Source organism: Mobula hypostoma, chromosome 5 (genome assembly GCF_963921235.1).
Source record: "Mobula hypostoma chromosome 5, sMobHyp1.1, whole genome shotgun sequence".
NCBI classification, from domain to species: Eukaryota; Metazoa; Chordata; class Chondrichthyes; order Myliobatiformes; family Myliobatidae; genus Mobula; species Mobula hypostoma.
The window spans coordinates 186,799,635-186,827,057 of NC_086101.1; the positions used below are offsets into that span (position 1 = coordinate 186,799,635).

Below are 27,423 nucleotides of genomic sequence, written 5' to 3' on the forward strand. Positions count from 1 at the left end.
CCACCTATCTTTGTATCCTCTGCAAACCTGGCCACAGAACCATCAATTCCTTCATGCAAATAATCTACATATAACCTGAAAAAAGTGGTCCCAACACCAGCCCCTGCAGTATACCACTAGTCACTGGCAGCCACTATTTGCCTCTTGCCAGTCAGTCAATCTTCTATCCATGCTAGTACTTTTCCCGTAATACCATGGACTCTTATCTTGTTAAGCTGCCTCATGTATGGCACTTTGTCAAAGGTCTACTAAAATTAAAAAATAAACATTGATTCTCCTTTGTCTATCCTGCCTATTATTTCCTCAAAGAATTCCAACAGATTTGTCAGGCAAGATTTTCCCTGTAGAAAGCCACGCTGACTTTGGCCTATTTTATCATGTGCCTCCAAGTACCCTGAAACCTCATCCTTAATAATAGACTCCAACATCTTTCCAACCACTGAAGACAGGCTAACTGGCATGTAATTTGCTTTCTTCTGCCTCCCTCCCTTCTTAAAGTGTAGTGACATTTGCAATTTTCCAGTGCTCAAGAACCATTCCAGAATCCAGTGATTCTTGAAAGATCATTACTAATGCCTCCACAATCTCTTCAGGAACCTCTTTCAGAACTCGCTCGCTCTCCCTCTCTCTCTCGTGGTTACTCTCACTCACTCGCGCGCTCTCCCTCTCTCTCTCTCTCTCTCTCTCTCTCGTGGTCACTCTCACACTCACTCTCTCTCTCTCTCTCGTGGTCACTCTCACTCACTCGCTCGCGCGCTCTCCCCCTCTCTCTCTCTTGTGGTCGCTCGCGCACTCTCAAGCGCTCTCGCTTGCTTTCTCTCTCGCTCACTCTCTCTCCCTCTCTTGCTTGCTTTCGCTCTCTCTCGCGTGCTCTCTCTCCCTCTCTTGCTTGCTTTCGCTCTCTCTCGCGCGCTCTCTCTCCCTCTCTTGCTTGCTTTCGCTCTCTCTCGCGCGCTCTCTCTTGCTTTTCCCTCACTCGCTCTCAAAAAAATTGATTTCTGTGATATTGTATATAATTTGCGGGCATCAGGGAGCCACTATTAATATGCGGGAGATTCCCGGAAGTTCCGGGAGAGGTGGGATGTCTGTATTGTATACATTTCTCTGACATTAAATTGGACCTTTGAACATTTGAACCTCTTTCTAAGGATTCAATTTCATTTTTTTACAAACAGAGCAACTCCAACCCCTCTGTCTACTTGCCTGTCCTTTTGATACAATGTGTATCCTTGGATGTTAACCTCCCAACTATGATCTTCTTCCAGCCAGAGGACCATACCTGCCAACCTCTAACTACGCTACAAGATCATCTACCTTATTCCATATACTGTGCACATTCAAACATAACATAACCTCTCTTGTATTCATCACCCCTTTTGATGTTGGCCCTCTGTTACACTTTAACTCATCCCAATGACTGCAATTTTGTTCTATCATCTGCCTGTCCTTCCTGACATTCTCACTGCATCTAGTTGTATACCAACTGCCCCATTCTCAGCCCTATCACTCCATTTCCCACTCCCCTGCCAAATTTATTTAAATGCCCCTAGCAGCTCTGGAAACCGAATAGCAAGGGTATTGGCTCTCCTCAGGTTCAGGTGTAAACATAGAAACATAGAAAATAGGTGCAGGAGTAGGCCATTCGGCCCTTCGAGACTGCACCGCCATTCAGTATGATCATGGCTGATCATCCAACTCAGAACCCTGTACCTGCCTTCTCTCCATACCCCCTGATCCCTTTAGCCACAAGGGCCAAATCTAACTCCCTCTTAAATATAGCCAATGAACTGGCCTCAACTGTTTCCTGTGGTAGAGAATTCCACAGATTCACCACTCTCTGTGTGAAGAAGTTTTTCCTCATCTCGGTCCTAAAAGGCTTCCCCTTTATCCTTAAAGGGTGTAATCCGTCCTTTTTATACAGGTCATTCCTTCCCCAGAAGAGATCCCAATGATCCAGAAATCTGAAACCCTGCTCCCTGCACCAATTCATCTGCCAAATCAACCTCTTCTTTCCCTCACTGGTGCGTGACATGGAAATCTAAAGATTACTATCCTGGAGGTTTTCTGCCTAACTCCCTATATTCTCTCTTCAGAATCTCCTCCCTTTTCCTACCTATTCACCCTCCCCCTTTAGAATGCCGTGAACCCAGTCCGAGACATCCCTGACCCTAGCACCTGGGAGGCAACATACCATCTGAGTGTGTCTTTCATGTCCACAAGATCTGCTATTATGAGACCCTGAAATGGTCCTCTTCTCTATTAAAGAACGCTTGATCTTTCCAATCTTCCTCATCACTGTCCTTCGCTTCATTTGTCTCCCTGCACTGCACTTTCTCTGGAACAGTGACATTACATTCTGCATTTCATTTGCTTTTTCTTCTCTGAATCTGAATCTTTTGTGCTACCCCAATGCCCAGGAACTTCAAATTCCAAGTTCTTGGGAGCCAGCATCTGAGAGCATCTAGCCCTGGGCCCAACATATTGACACAGTCATGAAGTAGGCACATCAACAGCTGTACTTCATTTGGAGTTTAAGGAGATGTGGCATGTCACCAAAGACTCCAGCAAGGTGTACCATGTCGAGCTCTCTGAATGGTTGCATCAGGCCTGGTATGGAGGCTCCAATGTGAGTGATTGAGAGAGGCTGCAGGGGACTGTAGAGTCAGCCAGCTCCATTTCAGGGACAAGCACCCCTGCCTACGAGGACATCTTCAAAAGGCGGTGCATCAAGAAGCCACTATCTGTTGTTAGTGGCCTCCCCATACAGAACGTGCCCCCTTCTCATTACTACAATCAGGAAAGATGTACAGGAGCCTGAAGACACCCACTCAATGCCTTAGGACCAGCTTCTTCCCCTCTGCCATCAGATTTCTGAACGGTCTATAAACACCTGTTATTCATCTTTTGCAAAATTTATTTATTTTTTATTGTGACCTATAGTAATTTTTTTTGTGTTTTTCATGCCATATGTCAGTGATAATAAACACGTACTTACAAGACCATAAGATGTAGGAGCAGAATTTGGCCATTTGGCCCATTGAGTCTGTTCTGCCATTTCATCATGGCTGATCCAATTTTCCTCTCAGCCCTGATCTCCTGCCTTCTCCTCATATTCCTTCAAGCCCCGACTAATCAAGAATCTATTAACCTCTGCCTTAATGTACCCAAAGACTTGGCCTCTACAGTCGTCGGAGGCAAAGAATTCCGCAGATTCACTACTATCTGGCTAAAGAAATTCCTCCTCATCTCCATTCTAAAAGAATGCCCTCTATTCTGAGGCTGTATCTCCTGACTCCCCCACCCCAGGAAACATCCTTTGCACATCCACTCTACTGAGCAACACTCACAACACGCTGGAGGAACTCAGCAGGTCGGGCAGCATCCGTGGAAAAGATCGGTCGACGTTTCGAGCCAGAACCCTTCGTCAGGACTGAAGAGGGAGGGGGCAGAGGCCCTATAAAGAAGGTGGGGGGAGGGTGGGAAGGAGAAGGCTGGTACCTGGCCTGAAACGTCGACCGATCTTTTCCATGGATGCTGCCCGACCTGCTGAGTTCCTCCAGCGTGTTGACCCCAGCATCTGCAGATTATTTTGTGTTTATGACACTCTACCGAGGCCTTTCAACACTTCGTAGGTCACCCCTTATTCTTCTGAATTCCAGTGAGTACAGGCCCAGAGCCATCAAATACTCCTCATCTGACATCCTTCAATCCTGCAATCATTTTTGTGGAATGATCTCACTGGATGGCACACAAACAAAAGCTTTTCATTGTATCTGGACTATCGTATGCAATAAGAACATAGAACATTACAGCACAGAACAGGCCTCTCAGACCACAATGTTGTGCTGACCTCTTAACCGACTCTCAGAACAATCTAGCCCTTTGCTCCTTCATAACCTTCTATTTTTCTATCTCCCTGGTTCTGGTCTCCCTCAGAATCAGGTTTATTATCACCGGCATGTGACGTGAAATTTGTTAACTGAGCAGCAGCAGTTCAATGCAATACATAATCTAGCAGAGAAAAGAAAATAATAACAAAATTTAAAAAATAATTAATAAACACGTAAATCAATCATGTATATTGAACAGATTTTTTAAAAACGTGCAAAATCGGAAATACTGTATATTAAAAAAATGCGAGGTAGTGTCCAAAGCTTCAATGTCCATTTAGGAATCGGATGGCAGAGGGGAAGAAGCTGTTCCTGAATCACTGAGTGTGTGCCTTCAGGCTTCTGTATCTCCTACCTGATGGTAACAGTGAGAAAAGGGCATGACCTGGGTGCAGAAGGTCCTTAATAATGGATGCTGCCTTTCTGAGACACCACTCCTTGAAAATGTTCTGGATACTTTGTAGGCTAGTGCCCGAGATGGAGCTGACTAGATTTACAACCCTCTGCAGCTTCTTTCAGTCCTTTGTAGTAGCCCCTCCATACCAGACAGTGATGTAGCCTGTCAGAATGCTCTCCATGGTACAACTATAGAAATTTTTGAGTGTATTTGTTGACATGCCAAATCTCTTCAAACTCCTAATAAAGTATAGCCACTGTCTTGCCTTCTTTATAACTACATTGATATGTTGGGACCAGGTTAGATCCTAAGAGATCTTGACACCCAGGAACTTGAAACTGCTCATTCTCTCCACTCCTGATCCCTCTATGAAGATTGGTGCGTGTTCCTTCGTCTTGCCCTTCCTGAAGTCCACAATCAGCTCTTTCTTCTTACTGACGTTGAGTGCCAGGTTGTTGCTGCGGCACCACTCCACTAGTTGGCATATCTCACTCCTGTACGCCCTCTCATCACCACCTGAGATCCTACCAACAATGGGTGTATCATCAGCAAAGTTATAGATGGTATTTGAGCTATGCCTAGCCACACAGTCATGGGTATAGAGAGAGTAGAGCAGAGTAGAGCTCCCTAAGGATCTACTTGTGATAGAGGGAAGGTTCATCAAATTTATTTCTTTTTATTTAGAGATACAGAGTGGAATAGTCCCTTCTGGCCCTTCAAACCCCTGTCAATCCCGATTTAACCATAACCTAATCACGGGACAATTTAAAATGACTAATTAACCCACTATGTGGTACATATTTGGACTGCGTGAGGAAACTGGAGGACCCAGAGAAAACCCATGCATTCCACAGGGAGGACGTACAGAGGCTGCAGGGATTGAACTCTGAATTCTGATGCCCCGCGCTGTAACAGTGTCGCACTGATGGAGGATTGTCTGATGAACATAGATTAATAGTCCGGGCCTGTATTGCAATTTGAGAGGTGACCGCATTCAAACATATAAAATTCTCACAGGCTAGAGACATAGTTGAGTTCAACCCTGGTTGATGCTTCTGCTCACAAACTCAAATGAAGAGGACAGACAATTAAAAAAAAAAATTCCTTCCTCTGCCAGTGAATTATTGGAGCTCACTAGAGGGTTGTAGAGACTCAGTTGTTCTATATTAAGATTAATATTGATAGATTTTTGGAATTTAAAGGAATTAAGAGATATAGAATTAGTGCAGGAAAGTGGAACTCAGCCATGATATTGGAGAAACCACGAGGAGTTTAACTGCCTACTCATAATTCTATTCCTTAAGTCCCTAAAGTTTTCATACTCTCTTTTTCCTGACCTCTAGTTATTTTCTTCCTGAGATGTTAATCTAGTTCCTCTTCGGATAAACCATTAGACATTGAGCCATAAGTTACTTAATTAAAACAATCGCCAGGAAAATCCCTCTAAACATTTTGTTTCAATCTGAGAAGCTAAGGTGAAAGGTTAAGCAGAGAGAAAAAAAATCATAAAAATGCCAAGACAGACGAGTGCCAATAAAAAGTAAAAGTACGAGAGAAGCCCATGCTCTATGGGGAGAGGGGATAACTCAGGCTTGGGGTTGGGGTTCGTCACAAAGGATTGGAGCAGAAAGTCAGTAACTGTGTGGCCGGCTGACACTGGCAACAGTCAATGACTCAACGGATCATCGAGTGATATAGCACAGAAACAGGCCCTTCAGCCCAACTCGTCCATGTTAACCATGAGGCCCACCAAGCACGTCCTGCATTTGGAGCCTATCCCTCTAAACCAGGGGTTCCCAACCTGGGTTCCACAGACCCCTTGGTTAATGATAGAGGGTCCATGGCATAAGAAAGGTTGGGAACCCCTGCTCTAAACCTTTTCTATCCATGTACTGTCCAAGCGTCTTTTAAACTGTGGGAAGGCACAGTGGCGTAGCGGTTAGGGCAATGCTACTGTATCACCAGCAAGCTGGATTCAATTCCCGCTGCCGTCTGTAAGAAGTTTGTACGTTCTCCCCCTGACCACGTGGGTTTCCTCCAGTTGTTTTGGTTTCCTCCCACATTCCAAAGACGTACCGGTTAGTAGGTTAATCGGTAATTGGTCACGTGGGTGTAATTGGGCGATACAGGCCTTTTGGGCCGGAAAGGCCTGTGACCAAACTGTATGTCTAAATAAACATTGTTGTTACACCTGCCCCAAACTCTTTCTCTGACAGACCCATGACCGGGACCCTCTATGAAAAGAAGTCGTCTCTTTCACTCCTCACCTAAAACCTATGCTCTTCAAGTTTTAGTACCCTTTCCCTGGGGGAAAAAAATCCATATACATTCACCCTATTTATGCCCCTAATATCTTTATACACATCTATAAGGTCACCCCTCACTCCCTTATGCTCCAAGGGAAAAAATTCTAGCCTAACCATCCATTTGCACATGGCTTATTTTTCCAGTCTTTGTCTGTTATATGAAGGATCAAGGACCGAAATGTCGACTGTACCTCTTCCTAGAGATGCTGCCTGGCCTGCTGCGTTCACCAGCAACTTTTATGTGTGTTGCTTGAAATTCCAGCATCTGCAGACATCCTCGTGTTTGCATCTGTTTATATATATTGCTTTTTCGTAAAAATTTCTTTTTCCTGCAAATTTGGGCAGATGGAACTAGCTAAGATGGACATCATGGTTGGCATGGATGAGTCCCAGAATAAAGGGACATCTCTTTAAAACTGACAGAGGTGACATTTCTGTGGAATTTAATGCTTCTGGTTTAAGATGGTGCCACTAAAGATGGGCGACAGCTTATTGGCGGTTCATAAAGCAAGAAATACAACAAAATACTTTATTAATAACACTTTTTCTGTGGAAAATTGCTGCACATTGGGCGCTTGTCAGTCTTTTTTTTTGGGTTTCTTGTTTTGTGGCTGCCTGTAAGGAGACAAATCTCAAGGTTGTATAACTTATGCATACTTTGATAATAAATGTACTTTGAACTTTGAACACAGAGGGCCGTGGAGGCCAAAATACTGGGTGCATTTAAGGCAACCATTAATACATTCTTGATTGGTAAGATGAGTTAAGGGTTGCTGAGAGCAGAATAGAAACAATGAGGTTGTGTATGGCTCATGATTCTAGGAGCCCGGTTCAACCCTGACCTCAGCTGTCACCTGGGCAGAAGATTTTGCATAGAAGGAGGCCATTCTGGCCATCATACCCCAACAGCAGCAAGTGCCTAACTGCTCACCAGATAGAAGCCCAGGTTGAGGATGTTAGGCCTGCCCTGTTGCTCCTGGCAACCCGACCGGACTTATAACAGGACTTCAGTTCACGGAGGTGGGGGTTGCACAAAGCCAGTCTCCCTGCCCACACCTATTCCCGGGCACAGGAATATTTCTAATCTGTGATCTCACTGCAGCCCTCTAACAAATGCAGCAAAACTGCTTCACTGCTCACTCCCTAATCTCTTTGTAATGAAGGAGAGAGAAGTTGCTGCTTCTAAAAATGAGCTCAGCAGCAGTTCATTAGGAGACTGCAGGGTTCTCACATGTGTTAAGGAACTGTCTGGCAGGAAAGACATTATTTTATTTCATTAGCACCCATGGTTTTTGAATTGCCCGCTTCCTTTGCAATTACCGAACAATGCGGGCTTATAACATTGACAGCTGTTAAGGTCATACCCCAGGCTCTGGTGTAGGCGCCATGACCTACTTTGAGGCTCCTGCTGTTCAAAGGAGTTTCAAAAATCACGTCACCAGATCCACACCTCAGCTGTGAGTAATGTGGGTTATTGGCCTGGATCGCGCTCTCTGGCCGCTCAATGTGTTTTCCAAATGTTTGCAGATGGGAAATTGCTACGAATCAAAAGAGATGTTATCGATTCATGTTTGGAAGACTGAAACCAGGGGTCATAAATATAAAGAGGTCACTAATTCATCTAAGAAGAAGTTCAGGTGATACTTCCTTACCCAGGGGAAGAATGGAAAGTAGGGCCCTCTCAGCCGATGGAAAGTGCAGAGATATATCTAAGGATGTAAGGGGAGACGTCCATTCATCCATCCAGGCCGTGCTCTCTTCTTGCTGCTGCCATCGGCTAGGAGGGAGAGGAGCCTCGGCTCCTGCACCACCAGGTTCAGGAACGGTTCGACCATCAGAGTCCTCAACCAGTGTAGATAACTTCACTCACCTCAACACCGAACTGGTACCACAACCTATAGACTCACTTTCTCAATATTACTTATGACTTATTTATTTATTATTATTATTGTTGTTTGATTTTTTTTGTATTTGCAGTTTGTCTTCTTTTCCACATTGTTTGTCAATCTTTGTGTGTAGTTTTTCACTGATTCTATTGTGCTTCTTTGTTCTGCTATGAATGCCTGCAAGAAAATGAACTGCAAGATAGTATATCCCCTCTGGTTCAAGAGCCTGATGGTTGAGGGGTAATAACTGTTCCTGGACCTGGTGGTGTGGGTCCTGAGGCTCCTTCCTGATAACTCACTCAGTTTCACTTACCACAAAATATGGCTCACTTTCAAGGACTCTTCATCTCATATTCCCGATATTTATTGCTTATTTATTTACTACTTTTTCCCTTTTGTATTTGCACACTTTGCTGACTCTCACACACTGGTTGTCTGCCCTGTTGCTGCAGTCTTTCATTGATTCTATTATGGTTCTTCAATTTACTGAGTATGCCCGCAAGAAAATGAACCTCAGGGTTGTATACGGTGACATATATGTACTTTGATAATAAAGTTACTTTGAACTTTTAACTTTGAGAAAGACATTTTAGTTAACTCCATGTTGATAAAGCAGATTTTTTTTTAAAAGTTGAGGTTGCAGGACATCAGTGTTGATTATCCACAACACTGTCCTCAGCCCTCTGGTTTACCCCCCCATAGCATGGCCATGTACTGTTCTAACTCCATCTGGTATGGGGAGGGGGGGAGGTGAACAGCGCAGGATCAGGAAAAGCCACAGTGTTGCATACTCAGCAAGCTTCATCGTGGGCACTAGCCTCCCCACCATCGAGGGTATCTTCGAACGGCGATTCCTCAAACAGGTGACATCCATCATTAAAGACCCTCATCCCCCAGGACAGGTGCTCTTCTCATTGCTTCCGTCAGGGAGGAGGTGCAGGAGCCTGGAGACACACGCTCAACATGTTAGGAACAGCTTCTTTTCCTCCATCATCAGATTTCTAAAAAGACAATGAACCCCTGAACACTACCTCACTATTTTTTAGATTATGACAACACTCAGTCCTATTTTATTGTCATTTAGAAATGCATACATGCATTAAGAAATGATACAATGTTTCTCCAGAGTGATATCACAGAAAACAGGACAAACAAAAGATTAACACTGACAAAACCACGTAACTATAACATATAGTTACAGCAGTGCAACACAATACCATAATTTGTTAAAGAACAGACCATAGGCACAGTAAAAAAATAAGTCTCAAAGTCCCAAGTCGATCGACTCCCGAGTCCCCGATAGCAGGCGGCAAAAGGGAGAACCTCCCTGCCATAAACCTCCAGGCACCGTCAACTTGCAGATGCCTTGGAAGCACCCGACCACAGCCGACAGTGAGTCCTTCCGTCCAAAAACTTCGAGCCTCCAACCAGCCCCTGCGATACAGCCTCCCGAGCGCCATCCTCTGCCGAGCACCTTCGACCTCGCCCCGGCCACTGGAACAAGCAAAGCCGAGGATTTCGAGGCCTTCTGCTCCGGAGATTCCGGTTACCACACAGTAGCAGCAGCAGCGAAGCGGCCATTTCAGAAGTTTTCCAGATGTTCCTCCGTACTCTCACGTCCGTCTCCACCAAATCAGAATTGTGCATGGTCCCCTACTTGACAGATAACAGATATTCATCACCGGAGAGGCCGCGTGCGCTGCCGTCGCACCACCATCTTCTCCTCCCGAGAACTACTCATTTAAATTAATATTTCTAATTGTAATTTACAGTTTGTTTTTATATATTGCAATGTACAGCTGCTGAAAAACAACAAATTTCATGTCCTACATCAGTGATATTCAACCTTTTCCTGCTTCTGATTCTAAGCTTGCAGATGACACCACCTGTATCCGAACCAGCGCCAAGATGGAGGACGTGAAGGAGGTCGAGCGCCTTGCGACGCGGTGTTGAGGGAACAATCTCACCCTCACAGTCAGCAAAACAAAAGAGCTGAACGTTGGCTTCAGGGAATGGGGAAGATTACACACTCCTGTATGCATCAGTGGAATTGAGGAGGAAGTGAAAGTTCCCCGGTGTAAATGTTAGCATTATTTGTCCTGGTCCAGCCACATTTTTTCCGCAGCCAAGAAAGTACGTAAATATTTATTTTATTTACAGTGTCAAACAGGCCCTTCCAGCCCAACAAGTTGCGTTACCCAGCAACTCACCTATTTAACCCTAGCCTGATCACAGGACAATTTACAATGGCCAATTAACCTATTATTAGCTACATCTTTGGACTGAGGGAGGAAACTGGAGCACCTTAAGGAAACCCATGCAATCTCAGGGAAAACGTACAAACTCCTTACGGATGGTGCCAGATTTGAACTCCAGACTGTAACTCCCCAAGCTGTATGTGCGTCTCACTAACCGCTATGCTACTGTGGCACCCCGAATATAAATGGCTAAGGAAATTCGTCGTGTCCCTGATGACCCTCAACAATCTTTACAGATGATTGTAGCCAGTTGTGAACACAGCCCAGTCCAGCCGCCCCTCCATGGACTCAGTCTACACTTCTCACAGCCTTCCCACAGGTTATTAGAGGATGCTTACGACAATCCAGTTATTTCACAGTTACCAACACTGACATCAGCAATTTATTCCAGATTTACTTAATGACATGAATTTAAATTCCACAGCTGTTGTGGTGGGATTTGAACTCACATCTCCAGATGAATCGTTCAGGCTGCAGTAATTTAAGAGTCAGAGAGGTACACACAGCATGGAAACAGGACCTTGGGCTCAATGTGTCTGAAATGCCTTCCTGGCTTAGTCCCAGTTGCTGTTTACTGGACCACATCCCTCCCGACCTTTCCCATCCATGTACCTGCCCAAAAGTCTTTTGAACGTTGTAATTGTACAGGCCTCTAAGCACTTGCTCCGGCAGTTCGTTCCATTCCATGATCCTTCATCAAGAGTGGTCCTCTGGGGCAGCAGGGCTGAAAATCTAACACCAGAGGGCATGCATTTGAGGTGAGAGGGGGTAAATTCAAAGGAGATGTGAGGGGCAAGGTTTGTTTTTACTCAGAGAGTGGTGGGTGCACAGAATGCACTGCCTGGGGTGGTGGTTGAGTAGCGGGATGGAGATACATCTCTACCAAAGGAGGCATCAGGTGCTCCTCCCCTCTGCTAGCATGCAGGTCACCTTTGGGCAAGGTATAGCACCCCCCCCCCACCAATCAGGGTCAGCTGAAGCCATGGGAGCAGGTAGTAGATGGTCGTATGAGCAGCTGGTGCTTATCACAAGTCCTGGTTATGCGACCACTAACACCAGGCAGACGATCTCTGATAATGGCTGGGGTCACCCATCCTCTGAAGACACTGCCCAGTATAAGGCAATGGCAAACCACTTCTGTAGAAAAATTTGCGAAGACCAATCCTGGTCCTGGAAAGACCACGATCGCCCACATCATACGACATGACACGTAATGAATGATGAACGAACGGGGTTGGTGGGGGAGATAAATACACTAGGGACTTTTAAGAGACGTTTAGATAGGCACTTGAGTATGAGGAAAGTGGAAGGATATGGATATTCTGTAGACAGAAGAGATTAGTTTATTTGGCCATTTGATGACTGATTGGTTCAGCACAACATTGTGGGCTGAAGGGCCTGTTCCTGTGTGGTACTGTTCTATGTTTATTTCATATAGAGATAGAGCAGAGAACAGGCCCTTCCGGCCCAACAAGCCACACCACCCAGCAACCCACCTATTTAACCCTAGCTTCACCGCAGGACAATTTGCAATGAACAATTAACTACTAACTGATATATCTTTGGGCGGTGGGAGGAAACCGGAGATCCCAGAAGAACAACAACATGGGCCTGCGGGGCCGAGTATCCTTTCTGGTGATCTAAGTTCCACATCATTCTCCGAAATGTTATCCCACCTCCTGGCTGCAAGGGAAACAATGGCAAAGGCAGCAGCTTGGTTTGCAGTAGAGTCTTGTCTGTTAACATTCAGCAGGACTAAATGCATCCGATGATAGAGTTCCACAAGTATGCAAGAAGTACTGTATTATAGCAAATTGTGGCTAAATTTGCTTCTGATGATATCATGTTACGGGAATTACTTTTGGCTCACGGTTGAATTCTGGGTTATGTTATGTTTATGAAAAGGAAAGATCTTGAGGTTACAATGAAGACGTATCGTTGTAAGGAATTTCTAATTTTCCGGCCACGAAGCATTGAAGGTAATTGAGAAGGGTTCACGTTATTGAGCAGTCAAGACATGGGGGGCCAGCGGTAATACCACAAAGCAGCAATGGGATTGGAAAGCAGCCAGTAGGTGCTGTAGCGTGGGGTTGGCTGAAATGGATCTCTATCAGTAGGGTGTGTGTTGGGATGATTACTTGTAAGCATCCATCTTACCTGAGCGCAAGGCAACACTTCTGTCAGAAGATGTCCACCAGAAGTCCGAGGCAGAGCCAGAGAGGAAGGGAGGAGGATCATTTGCTTTTTTTTTTGGAAGTTGCTATCATTTGGAAAGCATAGGCTGAAATGGCAGTGGAAGCAGGCCCAGTAACAGCTTCTAAAACCAATCTGGATAACCACCCCCCCCGCCCCGATGGACTCCAGATGATGGTCTCTGGGGGCTTTGCCATTGCTTGCATGGTGGGTGGGCGGGTGATTGATGCTCTTGCTGCTACTTGTGCATGGAGGGGTTTAGGGTTTTAACATTTTCTGTCATTCATTCTCTGGGCTTCTTCCGTTTCATGGATGTCTGCAAAGAGTAAGAATTTCAGGTTGTATGCTGTTTATGTTCTCTGATGTTAGAGGTAGCAAAGGGGTAGTGAGGAGGCACTGCTGGATCACTCCTTGCAGTCATAAAGTCATGAAGGTACAGGTGAAGACCACGTGAGCCATCAAACAGCAAGTAACATCGAGATGGATTATAGGAAGGAAACAGAGAGCCTAGTGAACTGGTGTTGAGACAACACCTCTCAATGTCATGCTGCTGAGGTGCAGATGGTTGGGAGCATCGAGTTCCCAAGTTTAAGTGTATTCAATGGCTTGACCATCCACATCAACGCTATGACCAGGGCGCCCTGGTAGTGTTGCGATTAGTGTAACGCTTTACAGTGTTGTGATCGGGGTTCAATTCTGCCACTATCTGTAAGGAGTTTGCATGTTCTTCCCAAGTTCTTCCGTTTCCTCACACATTCCAAGGATGTTCCGGTTAGGTTCAGTGAGTTGTGGCCATGCTATACCGGTGCGGGAAGTGTAGTGGGTTTGCAGGCTGCCCTCAGCACACCCTCGGACATTGAGGCAAATACTAGATATTTCAATGTACAAGAAAGCTAATCTTTAAAATACACCAGAACCTCTAATTTGTCAGAAGGCTAAGGAGACCTGGCATGTCGTCAGTCACTCTCAGCAATTTTGACAGGAGCACTGGAGGAAGCATCCTCTGCAAATGCACCACAGCTTGCTATGGCACCTGCTCTGCCTGAGATTGTAATGTTGTGAACACTGCCCTGCCCACCATGAAAGGTCACCTCCCTTCCCTTGATCCCAACTACACTTCCGCAGTCTCAGGAAAGCAGCCGACACCATCAAGGACCCTTCCCACTCCCGTCATTCCCTTTTCTCCAACTTTCCATGGAGAAGATACAAAAGTCTGAGAACACACTCCAAGTACACATTTCTCATTACAACTCAACTCCTCCTGTCTCAGCAACATTCTTATGAATTGATCTTATGTCAAAATAAACTTTTATTCATAATAAGAAAATATTTGCAAGAATAAACAGTGCAATGCCTTTTCATTCTATATTCATAGTCAATGTGTCAAGTAGTGTTTTAGTACATTCCCTAAAACTAATAAGAATGTTAACCCTTTAATTCCTATGAACATCCTCTGGACCCTCTCAAATGCCAGCACATACATTCTTAGATAAGGGGGCTGATAACCGCTCACAATATTCCAAATGAAATCTGACCAATTCCTTATAAGGTGGCCGAAATAATCTCATTCCGGTTATTCTCTCTCCTCTCCCTCACCTGGCAGTTTAACGTGGCCAAGCCTGAGGTACTGCACTTTGGGTGGTCAAATACAAAGGGACAAAACCCTTCATGGTGTTGACATACAGAAGAATCTCGAGGTCTCTAAGCCCAAAGCCCACTGAAAGTGGCTGCACAGGCAGACAAACTGGTAAGAAAGATGAATGGCATGTTTGCCTTTGTTAGTTGAGGCGTTGAGTTCAAGAGTCAGGAAGTTATACTGCAGCTTTGAGAAGTATATAGAGAATAGAGAGATATGGATATTGGATCAATAGAAGGGATTAGTTTAGTTTGGTGTTTAATTAGTTTGGCACGATAGCGAGGGCCAAAGGGCCTGCTTCTGTGCTGTACTGTTCAATGTTCAGTGTTTTATTCAAAAGCTTGGAATACCTACCACTAAAGTCAAGGACATTTCCTATCCCGCTATTATGAGTGTCTTGAATAGCCCTCTCACACGCAAAAAGGTCTTGATCTCCCAATCTACCTGCGCATGGTCTTTACACTTTGCACCTGAGCTGCAACTGTAACACAATGTTCTACATTCTGATTTTCCCGGCACCGTAGCGTAGTGGTTAGTACAACACTATAACAGTACCAGCAACCGCGGTTCAATCCCCTCTACTGCCTGCAGGGAATTTGAATGTTTTCCCTGCGACCACGTGGGGTTCCTCCCACAGTCCAAAGGCATACGGGTTGGTAGGTTTATTGGTCATTGTAAATTGTCCCGTGTTAAACTGGGGGATTGCTGGGCAGCGAGGCTCAAAGGGCCGGAAGGCCTATTCCATGCTGTATCTCGATGAATAAATAAATACTAACTCATACGGCAAGCAAAAGAGGTTTTTCAGTGCTTCTCTGTACGTGTGACAATTCCAGTATCCTCATGGGGCCGATGGTCTGGCTTCTATCCCAAACTTACATCCAGGCTCATGTGCTACACTTCATTGAAACAGCTTGAATGATACGAGTGAGCCAGATGTGTTTTTATGACAATCCGGTTCTTTTATAGGCACCAATATAAAACCTAGCTTTAAGATCAAATGTCAATACTTATTTAATTAATTTACATTGATTTAACATTCCAGTCTCTAGATTACTGCTCCAGCACTATAACCCTATCACTACAGGATCACCATCAATATAACAAAGGTGGAGGTACTCGTTTACAAGTGGGTCACGGAGTACTGAACAATTCTGGCCAGAATGTTATCAATCAGACAGAGCTGTTTCTCCTGGTGTCTTTGTGGAACAGCTGCGGAGGCGGCTGCAGAAGGCAGCAAGCTCTTCATGGGTGCCCAGTAGGTCCACGGCAGTGACAATGGTGGGGGGTGGGGTGGGGTGCTACCTCACATGATCCGGTTCAATCCTGTTCTCGGGTACAGGTGTGTCTGCGTGGTCTTCCTCTGACCGTCTGAGTTTCGCTCAGGTGCTCCGGTTAAAAATCTAAAGATTAGATTAACTTGCCATATGTACATTGAAACACACAGTGAAATGTGTCATTTTTATTGAAACACACAGTGAAATGTGTCATTTTCGGCGACAACTAACACAGTCTGACAATGTGCTGGGGGAGGGGGCAGCCCACTTGTGTCACTGGGCTTCCGGACCAACGCAGCCTGCCCACAGCTTACTAACCTGACACGCACATCTTCTTTTGGAATATGGGAGGGGGGCAGAGCATCCGGAGAACACCTACACAGCCCCAGGAAGAACGTACAAACTCCTTACAGACAGCAGAGGGAACTGATCTCCAATCTTTTGATCACTGGTGCTGCAAAGCGTTACGCTAACCACTACACTACCATGTATTGAAGTAGTACATAGGAAAGGATGCAGAATATCGTGTTAGAGTTACAGAGGAAGCAGACAGACAATACCTTGTTTATGTCTAGTTTTTCATCAATTCTAATGTATTTCTTTGGAACTGTTGTCATAGCCGTGGGTGGGGGTTGGGTAGTGGGGGTTGTCATAGCCATGGGTGGGGGGATAAGCTCCCACTACCTATTCAATGCTCCCAATGGCGTGCATCTCAAATAGTTTCTGACAACCAAGTCCAGCTCCTGCCTTCAAGTGCAGCTTAGCTACTAAGTCCGGCAGAACCGTTTCTACTGACAGGAGAAGGGGCAAAGGCAGGTTACTGGTGCCTTAAAACCAGTCACTTTGGGCAGATGGGTCTCATCAGCCGTGGCTGACAGTTCACCTCGGAGAAGGAAAACTCTGACACTCAACCTCAGCTGCCTTGCAGCTGTGCCTACACCCAGGGAAGACTTTGGGAGTGACCCCCTGGAGAAATCAGGAGCTGGAGTCCCTAAGGCAGTCCATCTTTGAGCTCAAAACTGACTGGCAACCACTGGTGCCAACCTGTATCGGTCTCTGCCATTCCTTTGGATTTATCAGCTGTGTGGAGAGGGGGAGTCTGCTGTATTGGCAACAGCTTGCTCTCCGTATCGTATTGTCCTGGCTTGCGTATCACATAGACAGCTAGGGCAAAACATCCATTGTCCACCCCGACCAAAAGTGAGCCTCAATGTATTTCTTTATTTTCCTGTAAGTGCTGACAGAAAAATGAATCTCAGGATAATATTTGGTGATGTATACGGACTCAAAGAATGAGGGGGGGATTTTGTTGAAACCTATGAAATATTGAAATGCCTAGATGGAATGGACTTGAAGAAAATGTTTCCTACAGTGGAGGAGTCTACGACCAGAGATAACAGTCTCAGAATAGAGGGATGTCCATTTAGAACAGAATGAGAGATGGGGCTGAGAGAGATAATGAAGCAGATCTGATGGAATGGCGAAGCAGGCTCGATGAGCCGAATGGCCTAATTCTGCTCCTGTTTTTTATGGCTTTATGATCTTATGGTGTTGATAATAAATTTACTTTGACTTTGACAATTAGGTGCAAGGCCATGATGACGTAGATTGTGAAGTGAAGTCTATCTTATTGTACTTGGGAAACATTCTGATAACATCTGGATAGAAGCTGTCCCTGAGTCTGGTTGTAATGCTTTCAGGCTTTTGAATCTTCTGCCTGGTGGGAGACAGGAGAAGAGAGAATGTCTGGCGTGGGTGTGGTCTTTGATTATGTTAGCGGCTTTCGAGGCAGCGAGAAGTGTTGAGAAGGTTTTGGAAGTAATCTCTCTCCTTGCTGACTGTCAACACTGGTCTACCTCAAAGATGTGTGCTTAGCCCACTTCCCTACTCTCTCTACACCCACGATTATGTGGCTTGGCACAATTCAAACGCCATCTATAAACTTGCCAATGTCACAATTATTGTTGACAGAATTTCAGATGGTGATGAGGAGGCACACAAGAGCAAGATTGATCTGCTGGTTGAGTGGTGTCACAGCAACAAGCTTGCACTCAATGTCAGCAAGACCAGGGAATTGATTGTGGACCTCAGTAAGGAGAGGTTGAGGGGATACACTCCAGTCCTCTTCGAGGGATCAGCAGTGGAAAGAGTGAGCAGTTTCAAGTTCAACATCTCTGAAGTTCTCTCCTGGGCCCAGCATACTGGCACAATTACAAAATTACAAAGAAGGCACAACAGCAGCTATGTTTCACTAGGAATTTAACGAGAATTGGTATGTCACCAAAGACACTTGCAAGTTTCTCCAGATGTACTGTGAAGAACATTCTAACTGGTTTCATCACTGTCTGGTATGAAGGGGCCATTGCACAGGACTGTTAACTTAGCCAGCTCTATCATGGGCACTAACCTGCCCAGCATCGAGGACACCTTCAAAAGGCAATGCCTCAAAAAGATAGCCTTGCCTTGCCTTGCGCCCTAAACTCCTGGTGGAGTCGTCGGGGCACCATCATGACAAGCTTTGCACCAGTCTGTTCCATCTGTCACAGTCGTGTGCCAGAGACTGGGTCACCGCAAATGTTTTCCCTGTCCATTCTTTAATGTTGTCCATCCATCATTCCCTCTATCTACCTCTCCTTCTTTTCCCCTCCACAGTTCCTTGTGGAATGGTCTTTGCAAGGCCACTGGATCTTGTTACGTGGCCGTAGCATCTCAGCTTTCTTTTTTTCACCATTATGAGAAGGTCTTCATGGGGGCCAATGTGGTGCTGGATGGTCTTGCGGACCTGCTCATTCGTGATGTGGTCCAAGTATGAGATGCCTAAGACGTTGCCATAGCATCTCATTTCCAATGCCTGTATCTTCCTCTGTAGCTCTGCTGTGAGGGTCCATGTCTCACATGCGTACAGGAAGATGGAGAATACCAATGCACGCAGGAGTCTGATCTTGTACTTCATGGTGATGTTGCTGTCCCTCCATATTGTCTAGAGAGGTAGCATCCATCATTAAGGACTCCCATCACCCAAGACATGTCCTCTTCTCATTGCTACCATCAGGGAGGAGGTACAGAAACATAAAGACACACAAAGAACCCATGAACACTACCTCAGTATTTTCCCCTCTCTTCTGGCACGACAAATTTCACTTATTTTTATATATGCAGTACTTGTTGTCATTGAGTTTTTAATATTATATATGACAATGTCCATCCGTGCGGGGTTACGAGCTGGTGATCTCTTTGAAAAAAAAACTCACTCGGCAGAAGGCAATGGCAAACCACTGCTGTAACTTGCCTCGTACGCGAATTCCAACTACGTCAGAACGGCGTGGGAGGAAGTCGTCCGCTACCCGGAAAAACTCCGGATACGACCTACATTTTTTTTCTACATGACAATGTACTGCTGCCGTATAACAACAAATTTCATGACATATGCCAGTGATATTAAACCGGATTCTGATTCAGATTCTGAAGTGCAGACAGACAACATGGAGGGGAGTCCGGTTTCCCAGATGTCCACAATTCCCTGCAGTTTCTTGTGGTCTCGGACAGAGCAGTAGTCACACCAAGCTGTGATGCGTCTGGAAGAGGTGTGTTCAAAGGTGCATCGACGTAAGTTGGTGAGGGTGACGTTCCTCCCTTTGTTGTATTAATGTGGATGTAATGCAGCTTAATTTACAGGTCAGACAGGGAGAGCAGAGTGAGTCTTATTCTGTTGCTCAGTTAGTCTATGGCTGACCTCGACCTTGAACCAGCTCCCTGCAACTGCTCCGTGAAGCCCAACTACCTCCTGCAAAGTGAGGTAGACGGAGAGGGAGCCACACTCCTCTTGATAAATATCTGTCGACAGCGGCCAGCTGGAAATGTGGAAGGAAAGTTCCAGAATGTGGCTTGAGGGACAGCTGAGCCCTTTCAGTGCATATTTTTCTTCTTTAGAAAGACAAGATGTGACGGTGGGTGACTGGCGATAGACAGAGTGGGTCAAGCGAGTAGCCCGTGATAGGAAGTGGTGTAGGGGAATGTAATTGGTGGGAGCGTGCATAACTCACAACCACCGACATTGAGTTGCGATTCACTTTAAGGGGCTTGTCTGACACGATGACGTAATTACGTGAAGTTCTGTTGCCATGCCTTTTGCATTCAGTGTTTGGAGTATAATAAATGAATTTTTACAGTTTTTCTTAAACATAAAACACCTCATGCTGTTTTATTTGCAAAAACCTACAGTGGAATCTCTCTTCAGATCTGTACTACCTTCAAAGTTCTAAAGTAAATTTATTATCAACATATGTATATGTCACCGTATACTTCCTTGAGTTTCACTTTCTTGCAGGTGTTTTCAGTAGAACGACAATAGATTCACTGAAAAACTACACACAAATTCTGACCGATAACCAATGTGCAAAAGAAGACAAACTGCAAATACAGAAAATAAGTAAATACATAATACTGAGAACATGAGTTGTAGAATCCATAGGCCAAGTTTGAAGGTGAGCCCATAGGTTGTGGAATCAGTTCAGTTTGGGGTGAGTGAAGTTATCTATGCTGGTTCAGGAGCCTGGTGGTTGGGAACCCTTCCTGAACCTGGTGGTGTGGGACCTAAGGCTCTGGTACCTCCTTCCCGATAGCAACAGTGAGAAGAGAGCATGGCCTGAATAGTGGAGGTGGCGGGGGGGGGGGTGGGGTTCCTTGGTGATGGGTGATGTTTTCTTCTGGCAGCTCTCCTTGTAGATGTGCTCAATGGTGGAGAGAGCTTTGCCTGTGATGTTTGTCAGTTTAATCAGGGCCAGTCCGGCAGTTCCAGGGTTAACGTTATGACACTGTTGTAGCAACAGCGGGGAAGTCTGGAATTTGGAATTCCATTAGTGGGATAATGTTAAATGAGGGGTCATCGTTTCAAGATAAAGAGGCTGGTCATTTATAACTGAGCTCCATAGAAAGTTCTTCTCACAGAGGGTGACAAATCTCCGGAATTCTTTGCCTAAGAGGTGAGATCATGCGAGTATTTTAAGTTAAGGAAGATATTTTTCTTCTAAGTTTTAGTTTAGAGATACAAAACATGGGACCATTCTGTACAGCATGAAAACAGGCAGTTCAGCCACAAAATCTGTGCTAAATGTAATGCCAAATTAAACAGAATCTGTCGTGACACACACACACACTCTATCCCTCCCGTCAAAAAGCTGCTTAAACACCTTTATTGTGTCTGCTTCCACCACCATGCCTGGCAGACCATTCCTGGCACCTACCTTTACTTTGTCAAAAAGAACTTTCCCTGCAGATCTTGTTTAAATCTTCTCCCTAACCACAAGATGTTCTGCAGATGCTGGAAATCCAGAGTAACACACAGAACTTGCTGGAGCTCAAAATGTTGACACTTCATTCCTTTCCAGAGATGCGGCCTGATCTGCTGAGTTCCTCCAGCACTTTTTGTGCGATACTCTCCAAGTTGTCTCCCCCTCACCTTTAATGCATGTCTTCTAGCATTTGCCATTTCGAGATGAGCTTTATTTGTCAGGTGTACATCGAAACATACAGTGAAATGCGTCACTTGCGTCAATGACCAACACAGCCTGAGGATGTGCTGTGGGCAGCCTGCAAGTGATGTCATGCTTCTAGTACAAACATAGCTTGCACGCAATTCACTAACCCTAACCCGTAAGTCTTTGAAATGCGGATGGAAACCAGGGCACCCGGAGGAAACCCTTGAGGTTGTGAGGAGAATTTTCGAAGTAAATTTCATTAGCAAAGTACATACATGTCACCTACAACTCTAAGATTCATTTTTTATACTCAATAAATCTGTGGAATAATAACCACAACTGAATTAATAAAAGGCCGCCCAACTCGGGCGTTCAACCAGACAACAAACTGTGCAAATACAAAAAAAAAGAAATAATAATAATAATAATAATAAATAAATAAGAAATCGATAGCGAGAACATGAGATGAAGAGTCCTTGAAAGTGAATCCAAAGGTTGTGGGAACTGCTCAGTGTTGGGTGGGCAAGTGAAGTTGAGCGAATTTATCTGCTCTGGTTCAAGAGCCTGATGGTAGAGGGGTGATAACTGTCCCTGAACCTGGTGGTGTGGGGGTTCTGAGGCTCCTGTACCTCCTTCCTGATGGCAGCAGTGAGAAGTATGTATGAACTCCTTACGGACAGCGGCGGCCGCAACGTTCTGATCTCTGGTGCTGTTTAAGCGTTACGCTAACCTCATGCTATTGTGCCACCCCAACTCTCACAAATGGATCCTGGCCGATTCTACTGAGGCCTCTCAATGTTTTATAATCTCCCATCTCCCCCTCAGACTCTGACACTCCAAAGAAAACAACTCTGGGCAAGCTTTCAGCACCCTCAGGAAGTCTCGGGAGAGGGTGCTGGAGGCTGAATGGGGTGTTGTGGGGGGGGGGAGGGAGGAGGGAGGAGGTGGAGAACTGTTGATTAAGGTCTTGAGGCCAGTGTGGTGAGCACAGCTGTGGGAATCCAATCGGCAGACGTCCACTTTGTGTGCGTCAGCTGCGGCTTGACTAAATGAGCCATTTGGGAATGAGTCGACTATTTTTAGCTTACTCTGCAGTAGTCACTGATCTCTTTACAGCTATTACTTCAAGCGTCAGCCAAGCGTATCCACCAAGTCAAACTAGTCAGAGAGAGCCTAAAGGATTAGGCCTTAGACCTTAAACAGTGCATTACATGCCAGGGAATGGAATCTGGGATAGCCTCTTGTCAGAAGTCAGGCAGCACAAACCAGGCAGCTTCCTCTCGGCCTGAAAGCTATTTCGCACCATGCCTGACATTTGGGCTTTGTTTAAAGCTTGGCGTTGGAATGTTGCGATTCTGTGTGGTTGAGGGAAAAGCTGAATGGACAAGTGGAAAAGATGTGCTGAAAGCAGTCAACATAATCAGGGAGCCCTCCCACTCAGGCCATTCTCTCTGTGCCGCACGGCAGAGTAAGTTAGTGCAACGCTTCACCGATCAGGGATCAATTCTCACTGCTGCCTGCAAGAAGTTTGTGTGATCCCCCATGACTGTGTGGGTTTCCTCCCACATCCCAAAGACGCGTGTGTTCGTGAGTTAATCAGTCGCATAGACGTAACTGGGCAGCACGGGCTCATTGGGCTGCAGGTACCATGCTGTATCTCTAATTAAAATAATAATATTAATAAAAACACCACCAGTGCTGCCTTAGTGACATCCTACAAATCCACAGGAAGGGACAGAAATCCATCATCAAATGTCACAGGCCAGCATTCCTAGTTCCAAAGGCAAGCCACATTGTTTGCATGTTTCTCATTGTTGGAAATGATGCTGGAGTTATGAAACTATATGGAAATAGCAAACATTAATCAGAGCAAGAACTAGACTTCAAAAATAAAACCTGTTCACAATTCAGCTTCCACTGATCTGTTACAGCCGTCGAATCAGATGTGTGTGGGGTTTTCTGATTCTGTACCACTCTATGCAGGGGAAGGCAATAGTTTAAAGTTTAAAGTAAATTTATTATCCAAATATGTATATGTCACCATATGCTACCCTCAGATTCGTTTTCTTGCAGGCTTTTACAGGAAAATAAAGGGGAATTGATGAAAAAGTACAAGTAACAAAGACTGACAAACAGCCAATGTGCAAAGGAAGACAAACTGTGAAAATAACACCATTAGATAAAAAAAAAGCAAAAGTAAATAAATAATATTGACAGCATGAGCTGTAGAGTCCTTGAAAGTGAGTCCATAGGTTGTGGAATCAGTTCCGTGTTGAGGTGAGTGAAGTTATTCATGCTGGTTCAGGAGCCTGATGGTTAGAGAGTTACAATTGTTCCTGAACCTGGTGGTGTGGAACCCAAGGCTCCTGTACCTCCTTCTCGATGGTAGTAGTATGGCTTGGTTGATAGGGATCCTTGACGATGGATGCTGCTTTCTTGTAGCAACACTCCTTGTAAATGTGCTCAATGGTGGGGAGGGTGTTGCTTGTGATGGACTGAGTTGGTGGAGACAGTAGATGAATGTTATATCATTGTAAGCTTAGAAACATAGAAACACAGAAAACCTACAGCACAATACAGGCCCTTCAGCCCACAAAGCTGTGCCGAACATGTCCTTACCTTAGAACTACCTAGGCTTTACCCATAGCCCTCTATTTTTCTAAGCTCCATGTAGCCATCCAGGAGTCTCTTAAAAGATCCTATCGTTTCCGCCTCCACCATCGCTGCCGGCAGCTCATTCCACGCACTCACCACTCTCGGTGTAAAAAAACTTACCCCTGACATTTCCTCTGTATCTACTTCCAAGCACCTTAAACCTGTGCCCTCTTGTGATAGCCATTCCAGCCCTCGGAAAAAGCCTCTGACTACCCACATGATCAATGCCTCTCATCATCTTATACACCTCTATCAGGTCACCTCTCACCTTCCATCGCTCCAAGGAGAAAAGGCCGAGTTCACATAACCTGTTTTCATAAGGCATGCTCCCCAATCCAGGCAACATCCTTGTAAAATGATGAGGCCAGGGATACATTAAGTGACCGTCTGCTGTATGAACTCGTTGTTAAAGACATTATCCCGACACTTAGTGCACACTCCAGGACAAGACTACTTCAACTGGCTGTATATTCAGGGAGCCAGCCTTCAACAAAAGAGGGATATCTTGGTGGGTCTGGAATTTCTGCTCGGTTAAAATGGTGCTGGTGAAGCCCCGCAGCTACTTATCAGCAGCAAACCAAACAAAGAATACAACCAAATACTTTACTATTAGCAATTCTGGTGAGCGATCACTGCAAACAATGGAGAGGCGGGCAGTGTCGAGGCAGGGTCCATGTGAGTGAGTGAGTGCAAGTCTGAATCGAGGCAAGGTTGAGGCAAAGTCGAAGCAAGTGAAGGTGAGGCCCGTCCACCGAACCAAGAGTGAGGAAAGACCCAAGGTTTGATCGATCTAATCACCAGAAAGGTTGGTTACGGGCCGGCACGTGGCAACACGGACCAGGCCCAGAGCATATCGAAGCACGGGTCCTAAAGCAAGGAGCGACCCGCTGTTTGGATGATTTAATGACGGGCTACATTGAAAAGGTGGGGTGTCGGGACCAGAGGTGAGGGTCGGACTGATTCTGCGTGCAGCTCTGTGATGTTTACTAAGGCTCTGCCCTGAACTGAGGCTGTGGTCTGCTCTAGCTGCTTTGGGCTTCGTGTCTATGGACTCACTTTCATTCTGAATGCTATTTACTTTATTTATTCTTTGCATGATTTGTTTTTTTCTCTCTTCAAGTCGGGTATTTGTTAGTCTACTTTTTTTTAAATGGTTTCTTTAGGGTTTCTTCACTTGTGTGAATCCCTGTAAGGAGATAAATCTCAAGGTTGCATAATGCATGCATACTTTGATAATAACTGAACCTTGAACTTGAATCAGGTAGCAGTACTTTAATACTCAAATGGATTCTGCTCGTTGTGATACGTCCCTATTGTAAGCATGTAATTCTGCAAAAATACCTGTCTACACTCAAAATGTTGAAGTAGGTAATTACAGTCACTGAAACCGTAATCATTACTTGAGCCTTGATGAAGGATTTCAGCACAAAATATTGATTGTTTATTCCCCATCATAGATGGTGCCTGACCTGCTGAGTTCATCCAGCATTTTGTGTCAGTTACTCGGAATTTCCAGCATCTGCAAAATCTCTTGTGTTCTTTTTATCATTTACTGTTGTCTCTGTGTTTCAATGACCTGATGAGTGCCGGGGGAAGAGAAAAGGAGTTTCCAGAAGATGTTCCGTATTGAATAAAAACTTTATATATTCTCCAGCTACTCAGTCAATTGTCACAACGTCAGACTCCTGAAACAGACCCTCCACTCTGCGAACTGTCACAGTGAAGGATTACTGGGTGAACCAGGACAATGAATCATGGACGTTCTCAAGAGGACATACAGAACCTGGATGGAAGTAAGTCATCTTGATCCCCAGCCATTACCATGTCATAGGCACCAGGAATGAAACTTGAGTTAATGGGACTTGAATTCATGAGTAATTGTTTGTCAGTCTTTGTTTATGTATAGTTTTTTAGAATAAATTCTACAGTGGTTCTTTTTTCCCAGCAGGTGCCCATGAGAAAATGAATCTCAGGGTAGTATATGGTAACATATACATACTTGGACAATAAATTTTACTTTGACTTTGACAAATAAAATGTTGGAGGAACTCAGCGGTCAACAGCATCTGTGAAAGAAATTAAACGCATAACATTTTGGGACGAGATCCTTCAACTGGATTGGTCTCAAGCTGAAACATTGACTGTCCACTTCATCACCACCTGACCTGCTGAGGTCGTCCAGTGCCTAAGGCATTGCTCCAGCTTCCAGCGTCGCCGGTCTCTTGTGTCTACCGTTAACGAGAAGATTACCTTAATTCTAGATTTCATGAACTGAATTTAATTCTCTATTGGCTCAATAGGGTTTGAATTGGGGAGTATAGCAGAACTAATAGGCATCCGTTAGTCTCGTGAGACCATGGATTTGCGCCTTGGAAGGTTTCCAGGGCACAGGCCTGGGCAAGGTTGTATGGAAGACTGGCAGTTGCCCATGCTGCAAGTCTCGCCTCTCCACGGGCACTAGGGCAGCTTGGCACTGGTGTCGTCGTAAAGCAATGTGTGGTTAAGTGCCTTGCTCGAGGACACAACACGCTGCCTCAGCCGAGGCTCAAACTAGCGACCTTCAGATAACTAGACCGACACCTTAACCATTTGACCACGCCTTAACCACTTGGTACTATACTCTCTAAAATCAGAAATGGTGGTGGGAAGCAGATTTAATACTTTATGAGTTCTTTTAGTAGTACATCAGGAATCTTCTCCAAGAATTATCACCTTGCTGTGCTGGAGAGCCTTATGAGATCCTGAGAACAGTGTCGTCTGGAGCTTAGCCATCTGACACTTAGCTCTTGGCAGGGTCACTCATGGCAATAAGGTGAATGGGGAGTCTCCAGACAAAGGACAGTCTGAGACCTCAGTAGTGGCGCTGGTGGAAGATGATGATACATCACAATGGCAGTGAAGATGAAGGAAGGCTGCAGCAGTGAAGGGTCTCCACACATTCCAAGCTACTCCACCCTGACCCCGATCTGTCAAGGGCTGTGTGGTGGCTGCCCGGGCATCAGCCTCCCCATGTTAAACAAAGTCACGGACTGTCATTCTCCATCAAAGGAATCCTCCCTAACATCCCGTGGCGATCAGCAAGTGGTGAAGGGGTCAAGATTGTGAGGTCTGGAAGCCCCTCGGAATATGTGGGGGCAGGATCGGCATCTCCAGCCACCTGAGGACCAACCAACAGACAACCCCTTAGGAGAGCATCATACGCAACTCTGAGTGATCACACTAGTACTACATCAGGAACACTAGCGGGTGTGGGAACCCACAGCCTCCCGATTCAGAGCAGTGAATGATCCACAGACAATATCAATGCTGATCACTGTGGGTTGCCGTACAACAGATATGAAAAAAGGGCAGGATGAGGTATTGCCAATGTCATGATTTTCATCGTGCGTTCAAAGTACTCACGACTCTGACCATGGACGGAGCAGCAACGAGTTTAAAACACTCAGTCTGC

At 45.3% G+C, this 27,423-nt stretch overlaps 1 protein-coding gene across 5 annotated transcripts in view; it reads right to left on the minus strand.

The window, feature by feature from the left end:
* palld (palladin, cytoskeletal associated protein) overlaps window positions 1-27,423 on the minus strand; it is a 452,869-nt gene that overhangs the window by 327,504 nt on the left and 97,942 nt on the right. The gene's annotated exons all lie outside the window — the stretch shown is intronic.